We start from the raw sequence: 9,469 nt of genomic DNA on the forward strand, positions 1-9,469 counted from the left end.
TGTATTTTTAGTAGAGACAGGGTTTCACTGTGTCGGCCAGGCTGGTCTCCAACTTGTGACCTCAGCTGATGCACCTGCCCTGGCCTCCCAAAGTGCTGGGATTACAGGCATAAGCCACCAAGCCTGGCCTATTTTTTGTCTTTTTGACAATAGTATTTTAATTGGGGTGAGCTTATATTTCATTATGGTTTTGATTTGCATTTTTCTGATGATTACTGATGTTGAGCATTTTTTTACATACCTGTTGCCTATTTGTCTGTCTTCTTTTGAGAAATATCTGTTCAGATCTTTCGCCCACTTACTAAAGGTGATTATTTATTTCTTTTGCTATTGAGTTGTTCAAGTCTCCTATATTCTGAATATTCATCTCTTGTAGGCTGAATACTCTGAAAATATTTTCTCCCATTCAGCAGGTTGTCTCTTCACTTTTGATTGTTTACTTTGCTGTACAGAAGGTTTTCGGTTTAATATAGTCACATTTGTCTGTTTTTTGACTCTGTTGCCTGTGCTTTTGAGGTCTTAGCCATGAAGTCTGTGCCTAGACCAATGCCCTGTAGCATCTACTCTGTGTTTTCTTCTAGTAGTAGTATACTTTTGGGTCTTATGTTTAAGTGTTGTCCCCATTTTGACTTGATTTCTGTTTATGGTAAGAGATGGGTGTTTAGCTTATTCTTCTGAATATGAATATTTAGTTGTGCCAGCACCATTTTTTGAAGAGGGTATCCTTTCCCCAGTATATATTCTTGGTGATTTTGTCAAAGATCACTTGACTATAAATATATGAATTTATTTCTGGGTTCTATATTCTGTTCCATTTGTCTATGTGTCTGTTTTTATACCAGTCACATGTTGTTTTGGTTATGGTAGCTTTGTAGGATATTTTAAAATCAGGTAGTGTGATGCCTCCACCTTTATTCTTTTTTCTCAGATTGCTTTGACTAGTTAGGCTCTTTTGTGGTTCTATACAAATTTTAGGCTTTTTCTTTTTTCTATTTCTGTGAAGAATGTCATTGGTATTTCAAGAGATTGCATTAAATCTGTAGATTGCTTTGAGTAGTATGATCATTTTAACAATATTATTTTGATAATAACACTTTTTAAAAAGGAGTTGGCAGAATTCTGGTAAAATGTTAACTAGTGGCTGCTAACCTGGGCAGAGAAAAACTCAAGGTTGTTCCAATGAGGGAAGTAGTGTCTACCTCCTTTTTCTCAGGACCTTCCTATGGAAGAAGATTCCTGAGTTACGAGTTTTCAAAATCACTCCTACTCTCAAACAAAAATAAAAAAGAAGGAAAGGTGCAACTGTCTCTGAGATTTTAGGAAAAACTGGCAGGGTATAATGCAAACATGAGTATTGTCTCTAGAGATCTGTAGTCACCGAGTCACTACACTTCCCCAAGGTGAAGGTGTTTCATTCCACTAAGGTGAAGATGTTTCAACTCATCAGCCTTCCTCTCAGTAAAAGGGAATGTACCCTCCAAAACACAGACTTTCCCTCTAGAGGAAGTCTTTCTGATTTTCTTAATCACCTCTCTTTGTTCTCTCTAACTGCCTGAGACAAGTGGGAGGGTCTGGATCCCATTATCCCCTGGGACAGGCTTATTCATTCACAACCGTAAGGCTTAGGCCCCTGGAGATGTTCTAACTACTAACTGTATAAATTAGGTATCAGATATGGGTGATTAACACAGAGGATGTACATCCTACATATATGTATACTTTATATACAATTGGATTTTCTGTTTTATCCTTTTTAGTCACTACAATGTTATTGTCCCTAAAGTAACAAGTATTTTCATTTTCTGCGCTATTACTGTTCTAGTTAAAGTGCCCTTTCTAGCTCACCTGTAGTCCCAGCTACTTGGGAGGCTGAGACACAAGAATCACTTGAACCCAAGAGGTGGAGGTTGCACTGAGCCGAGATCGCACCACTGCAATCCAGCCTGGGTGACAGAGCGAAACTCCATCTGAAAATAAATAAATAAATTAATTACTTGATTAAATTAAAAAATAAAGTGTTCTTAGGGGAAAAAAAGATAAGAGACTCAAATATATTCAGAGATGTTACCTAGCATTTAGACTCTTGAAAATGTACATATTAGTACTTGGAAATACATTTTTTAAAAAAAGATTAGCTGCCTAATTACAGATTTCACACATAATCTGTCATTGGTTAAATATGTGCTGACTGTCATTAAGCTGTTCAGTGAAAGATGAGTAGAGGGCTGGCCTGCTGCTCCTCTCAGAAGTACAAGGAGTTGTCTCTTAAAGGAAAAAAAAAAAAATAAGAATACTATCTCTATTCTCATTTTGCAGAGTAGCTAAAATAACCCACAATTTAACTTCCTTTTGAGCCACTAACAAGTTATGATGGCAATTGATTTACTTTAAAAAATACAGATTTACTGGCCTCTTTTCAGATTTATTAAATCAAAATTTACATGAATTGAATCTTGAAACTTTGTATTTTTAACACCTTACCCAGTGAGTCTTATGCCACAAGCATACCATTTCTCCATTTGGAAGCCACTGAAACTTAATCAATGGTCTTCAAGATTTGACTGTCATTGGCCAACAGTGTGACCTCAGTCAAGTCACTTCATCTCTTAGGCTCTTAATTTTTGCATCTGCAAAGTTTGCGCTAAATAATCTTTAAAATGTTCTCCAAATCTGTGTCCTATAATGAGTCTATATAGGACAATTCAAAAGCACATGGCTTTGAATAAGATTGAGAATGTGATAATAATAGCTTACATTTGAGTAGCACTTCAGAATTTTAAGATGCTTCCACTTTATATGTCTCATCTGAGCCTGATAGTGTTGAAAGGAGAAAGGCAAGCATTACTATGCTCTTTTTACAGATGAAAAAAAGCCTCTTAGGTTTAGTGTAAAAAGGGAAAGGAAGAAAGGGATATTTTCAAGGTTAAATAGTAAGTGAGGTGCTAGACTAAAATCCTGGTCTCTAGATAACTACACTTTTCCATATTTACATGCCTTTTTACCTGACAATAATCAAAGTAACACTATAAAATCAGTGTCACCGAAATTTCACTTTTGTCTTGTATGTTTCCAGGAAGAAGGTAAAAACACAATTCTAGAAAGTGGTGATTGAATTTTCAAAATTAAAGTATTTAAATTCAAATTATGAACTTTTCTTAACCACTATTCTTCAATCACCTATTCCTTTGCAGCAAAGACAATATCATGCACTACTAAAATAATTTCACATTTTTTTCTGGGAACACAGCTAAACTATTTTCGCCAGCATCCTTGTAGTTAGGATATGGCTCCGGGACTGGCTTCTGGCTAATGAAATATGAGGATAAGTGACATCCGTTACTTTCAAAGCTGATCTGTAAAAGTCTCGTGGCGCACTCGTCCATTCTGTTTCCTGCTTCTGTAGTGACCTTGGAGGCCACAAGTTGAAGATAGCAGAGCTATTAGAAGGAGACAATCTGCCCCCTTTCATGAATTTAAGGAGCAGCAACCAACATTTCCACTCTCAACTCTGTCAACTCCATTGGACTGTTATTATCAGTGCGCAATAAACTTCTATGGTGTTAAGCTACTGAGATTTTGAAGTGGTTTGTTACAGCAGTTAAGCTGCCTTGATTAATAATGTGCTTAAATTATGTTCATTGTTTTTCCAATTTTTCCTGCTATTAGTTGGTAATTTATATACTCCATTTACAGTGTTATAAATGATTTCTCTGGAAATTACACATTCATCCTTGACTTACTGATATTTTTGCCCCCTTCACAAACAAAGCAAGTACTTTAGAAAACTTTTTAAGTTCTATTACACTCTATTGTTTTTGAAAATTTTAATAATATTCTCTCTCTCATCATACAGTCCTTGACTTACAATGACTCAGCTTAACAATGATTCAACTTACAAGTTTTCGACTTTATCATGGGTTTACCAGGGTATTAAATCCATTTTCAACTTGCGATATTTTCTACCTATGTGTATATATATATATACACAGATGCCCCTGATGGGGTTATGTCTCGATAAACCCATCATAGGTAGAAAATGCAAGATTATTACATGTATACGTACATACATAAATATATATACATATAAATACATATATACATATATTTACATATCGTATATACATGCACATGTATATACAGTCACATGTCACTAAATGACAGAGATACCTTCTGAGAAACACATTGTTAGTTTATTTTTGCCATTATGTAAATATCACAGAATGTACTTACACTAACTTGGTGTAGCCTGCTGCATACCCAGGCTATATGTTGTAGCCTATTGCTCCTGGGCTAAAAACCTGTATGGCAGGTTACTGTAACAAATATTGTAGGTAAATGTAACACAATGCTATATATTTGTGTATCTAAATATATCTAAACATAGAAAACACACAGTAAAAATATGGTGTTATAATCTTATGGGACCGTTGTTGTATAGGCAGTTGATTATTGACCAAAATATTGTTATGTGGTGCATGAGTTTACACATAATCCCACAAGACATTATTATTGTTTTATATAGTCAATATTCACGTAGATTGATCCATGTATTTATTATTTTCGTTGATTTTTCATTCTTTTGCAACCATCAATTTTCTCTAGGATAATTTTCCTTCTGCCTAAAGAACATTCTTTAGAATTTTTTAAAAATATAGATCTGCTTCCCTGGAGTCCATGAGGATGTTAGAAAAAAATGTATATTTTATATAGATCTGCTGGTGGCAAAATATATCTGGTATTTGTTTTGTTTTGGTGAGAAAATTTATTTGACCTCTGTTCTTGAAGAACATAGAATTCTAGATTGAAACTTATTTTCTTTAAGCCCATTGAATATATTTCTCATCTTTCGGTTGCTGTTGAGAATCAATTCTCAATCTGTTTTCCTTTGATTTTAATCTGTTCTTTCTCTGTGTCTGCTTTAAAAATTGTTCTCTATTGGGCCTCAGAAATAACACTACACATCTACAACCATCTGATCTTTGACAAACCTGACAAAAACAAGCAATGGGGAAAGGATTCTCTATTTAATAAATGGTGTTGGGAAAACTGGCTACTCATATGCAGAAAACTGAAACTAGACCCCTTCCTTACACCTTATACAAAAAATAACTCAGGATGGATTAAAGATTCAAACATAAGACCTAAAACCATAAAAACCCTAGAAGAAAACCTAGGTAATACCATTCAGGACATAGGCATGGGAAAATCTGCATGACTAAAACACCAAAAGAAATGGCAACATAAGCCAAAATTGACAAATGGGATCTAATTAAACTAAAGAACTTCTGCACAGCAAAAGAAACTATCATCAGTGTGAACAGGTAACTTACAGAATGGGAGAAAATTTTTGCAATCTGTCCAGTTGTCAAAGGGCTAATATCTAGAATCTACAAAGAACTTAAACAAATTTACAAGAAAAAAAACAACCCCATCAAAAAGTGGGCAAAGGATATGAACAGACACTTTTCAAAAGAAGACATTTATGTGGCCAACAGACATATGAAAAAAAGCTTATCATCACTGGTCATTTAGAGAAATGCAAATCAAAACCACAGTGAGATGCCATCTCACACCAGTTAGAATGGTGATCATTAAAAAGTCAGGAAACAACAGATGTTGGAGAGGATGTGGAGAAATAGGAATGCTTTTTCACTGTTGGTGGGAGTGTAAATTAGTTCAACCATTGTGGAAGACAGTGTGGCAACTCCTTAAGGATCTGGAACTAGAAATACCATTTGACCCAGTGATCCCATTACTGGGTATATCCCAAAGGATTATAAATCATTCTACTATAAAACACATGCACACATATGTTTATTGTAGCACTGTTCAAGATAGAAAAGACTTGAAACCAACCCAAATGCCCATCAATGATAGACTGGATAAAGAAAATGTGGCACATATACACAAAGGAATACTATGCAGCCATAAAAAACAATGAGTTCATGTCCTTTGCAGGAACATGGATGAAGCTGGAAACCATCATTCTCAGCAAACTAACACAGGAACAGAAAACCAAACACCACACGTTCTCACTCATAAGTGGGAATTGAACAATGAGAACATATGGGCACAGGAAGGGAACATCACACACCGGGGCCTGTCGGGGGGTGGGGGGCAAGAGAAGGGATAGCATTAGGAGAAATACCTAATGTACATGATAGGTTGATGGGTGCAGCAGACCACCATGGCACGTGTATACTTATGTAACAAACCTGCACGTTCTGCACATGTATCCCAGAATTTAAAGTCTAATTAAAAAAAAAAATTTCTCTGTTTTTAACTTCTTCCTTCCGTTTGCTTTTATTTTTTCTCTTGTTTTTTTTTCCTTTGTTTTTTCCCCCTCACATTTCTTCTTTCCTTAATTTTACTTGTGCTTTACTGTGGATTTCTTCTTGTTTATTATACTTGAGATTTGTTGGCCTTCTTGAATCTTTGGTTTAATTTCGCTCATTGGTCTTGGAAAATCCTAAACCATTACTTTTACAATTATTGCTTTTAAAACTTTCTCTCCATTTTTGGGGAGACTCCAACTAAACATGTGTTAAGCCTCTTTATTTTCTTTTGGGACTCCAACTAAGATGCGTTAGACCTTTCATGGCATTCTTTTTCTGCATTCCCTCATCTATATTTTCCCACTGTTAGACTTTTCATACTTTATTCTGAATAATTTCTCCTTACGTTTTATTTTACCAATTTTCTCTTCAGTTGTTTCTTTTTTGTTTGTTTGTTTTTGTTTTGTTTTTTTTTTTTTGAGACAGAGTCTCGCTCTGTCGCCCCAGCTGCAGTGAAGTGGTGCAGTCTCGGCTCACTGCAACCTCTGCCTCCTGTGTTCAAAAAATTCTCCTGTCTCAGCCTCCCAAGGAGCTGGGATTATAGGTGTGTACCAGCACACTTGGCTAATGTTTGTATTTTCAGTAGAGATGGGGGTTTCCCCATGTTGGCCAGGCTGGTCTCGAACTCCTGTCCTCAGGTGATCTGCCTGCCTGGGCCTCCCAAAGCACTGGGATTACAGACGTGAGCCACCATGCCTGGCCCAGTTGTTTCTTATCTGCTATAAAGCACATTTATTTATTTATTTTCTGTTTGATTCCTTTTCTTTCTTTTTTTTTTTTTTTTTTTTTTTTTTTAGATGGAGTCTTGCTCTGTTGCCCAGGCTGGAGTGCAGTAGTGCGATCTTGGCTCACTGCAACCTCCACCTCCCAGATTCAAGCGATTCTCCTGCCTCAGCCTCCTAAGTAGCTAGGACTACAGGCATGTGCCACCATGCCTGGCTGATTTTTTTTTGTATTTTCAGTATTTTTCAGTAGAGACAGGGTTTCCCCATGTTGGCCAGGCTGGTCTCAAACTCCTGACCTCAGGTGATCTGCCTGCCTCTGCCTGCCAAATTGCTGGGATTACAAACATGAGCAACTGTACTTGGCTTGATTATTTAAAAAATTGTTATAACACTACGGTTTCTAACTAGATGCCAAAATTCTCATTTGAGCTTTATTTCATAACAAGCATAGTCTGTGGTCTTAGGTTTATAATAAGCACAGCCTTATGGTCTGTGTCTTATAATTCAAAATTAGGGGTTACCATAGGTCTCTTTCTGTTGCTTATTTTTTCTGTTGATTCTTGCTGTCAGTGTTTGCTTTTTTTATGTGACAAGTTATCACTACATGCTGGATGTTATATTTGAATAATTATAAATGGAAGCACGTTTGGACCAAGATGTTATCCTTCTCCAGAAGAAATTTTTATGTATTCCTGTCAGGTATCTAGAGACATTTTCCATCTGGGATCACTGTAATCCAGTTTAAGAATTTAGGATTTTTTCATTTTTTGAAAACTGCCCAAGGCTCTCATAGAACTAGTTTATTTCTGACTCACCCTTATGCTAAAGATGTACCCTTTCAGCATTTCACTGTAAAATGAATGGTGGTTTATCAGGATTCCCACCCTTGGTAGGTCCTGGATTTCAGCTACTTCCATGAGACTAACTAAACCTTAGCTTGGACTTTCAGATGACTTTTATTTTTAAAAAATAAACTGTATTGTGTATATTTGAGGTTTATAGCATGATGGTATGGGACACACATAGATAGTAAAATGTTTACCTCAGTGGAGCAGATTAATATACCTATTATCTAATACAGTTACTTTTTTGTGACAAGAGCAGTTAAAATCTACGTATTTAACAAAATCCCTAATACAATATAGTTTTATTAACTATAGCCCTCATGCTGTACATTAGATCTCTAGGCTTGTTCATTCTGCATGTCTGCTACTTTGTCTTTTCTTTTTGTCTTTTGAGATGAAGTCTCACTCTGTTGCCCAAGCTAGAGTGCAGTGAGGAGATCTTGGCTCACTGTAGCCTCAGTCTCCCAGGTTCAGATGATTCTCCTGTCTCAGCTTCCCTAGTAGCTGGAATTATAGGCACGTGTTACCATGCACTGCTAATTTTTGTATTTTTTGTAGAGATGGGGTTTCACCACGTTAGGCTGGTCTTGAACTCCTGACCTCAAGTGATCCACCCGCCTCGTACTTTTTCTTCTCTTAATCAATAAATCCCCACAGGGAAAAAAAAACAACCTCTTAGGTTTACCTCTTTGGATTTTCATCTCTTCAAAACTTTAGTCTGACATTTCTTCGCTTTTTTGTGAAAGAATTGATATAATATTATTGATATAATTGATATTATTGATATAATAAGTGGCATGGCCTGGAATGAATGCAGCTCTACCTGACTCCAAACTATGCTGTTAACTATATTTTCATGCTTTCTCCCAAAATTTGTTTCTCATGTAAATTTTTCTGTATATAATTCTAAAACCAATTTCAGGCACTTTTCGTCACCTATATCATAATGTGGATTAAAATACAATGAAATGAAAACCACCATGTAAAGTTAATCTGCAATAAACAATATAAGCCAGAGGTAGAATGCTATAATGATATAGTAAGCTTTGGCATTAGAGAGACATGCGTTTGACCCTTAGCTTGATCTAACTGCTTTTGACCTTGAGCAAGTTGCTTTGTCCTGTCTGAACTGCAGTTTTATCTTTTATAAGGACAGATGAGACCTAACTTGCCAGACTCATACAATGTACCAATGTTGCCAAAGTGTACTTCACTTACTTTAAGTCATAAAGGATGCCTTTTGCTTTTGTGCTCCATCATCTCAGAAAGTATTTCAGAGCAAGAGCTCGCAATGTTTCTATCACTATGCAAATACTCTAAATTCAAATTGTCAGGAAACATCAGATTATCTTTCACAAGATTTATGGATCTAATTTATTGATCTTCTTTTGCAGTTTACACTAGCTTCAGTGGTTAAGAATGTAAGTGAATAAATTACTTAAAAAGAGGCAACAATGTGTTCTACAGAAATAGAAATATCTGTATTCAAAGGGAATTAAATGACTTTAAAAATTTAACTTTATATTTATTTTTTTATTTCTTTTTATTATTTAATCTTTTTTTA

This window comes from Gorilla gorilla, chromosome 7 (assembly GCF_029281585.2).
Source record: "Gorilla gorilla gorilla isolate KB3781 chromosome 7, NHGRI_mGorGor1-v2.1_pri, whole genome shotgun sequence".
NCBI classification, from domain to species: Eukaryota; Metazoa; Chordata; class Mammalia; order Primates; family Hominidae; genus Gorilla; species Gorilla gorilla.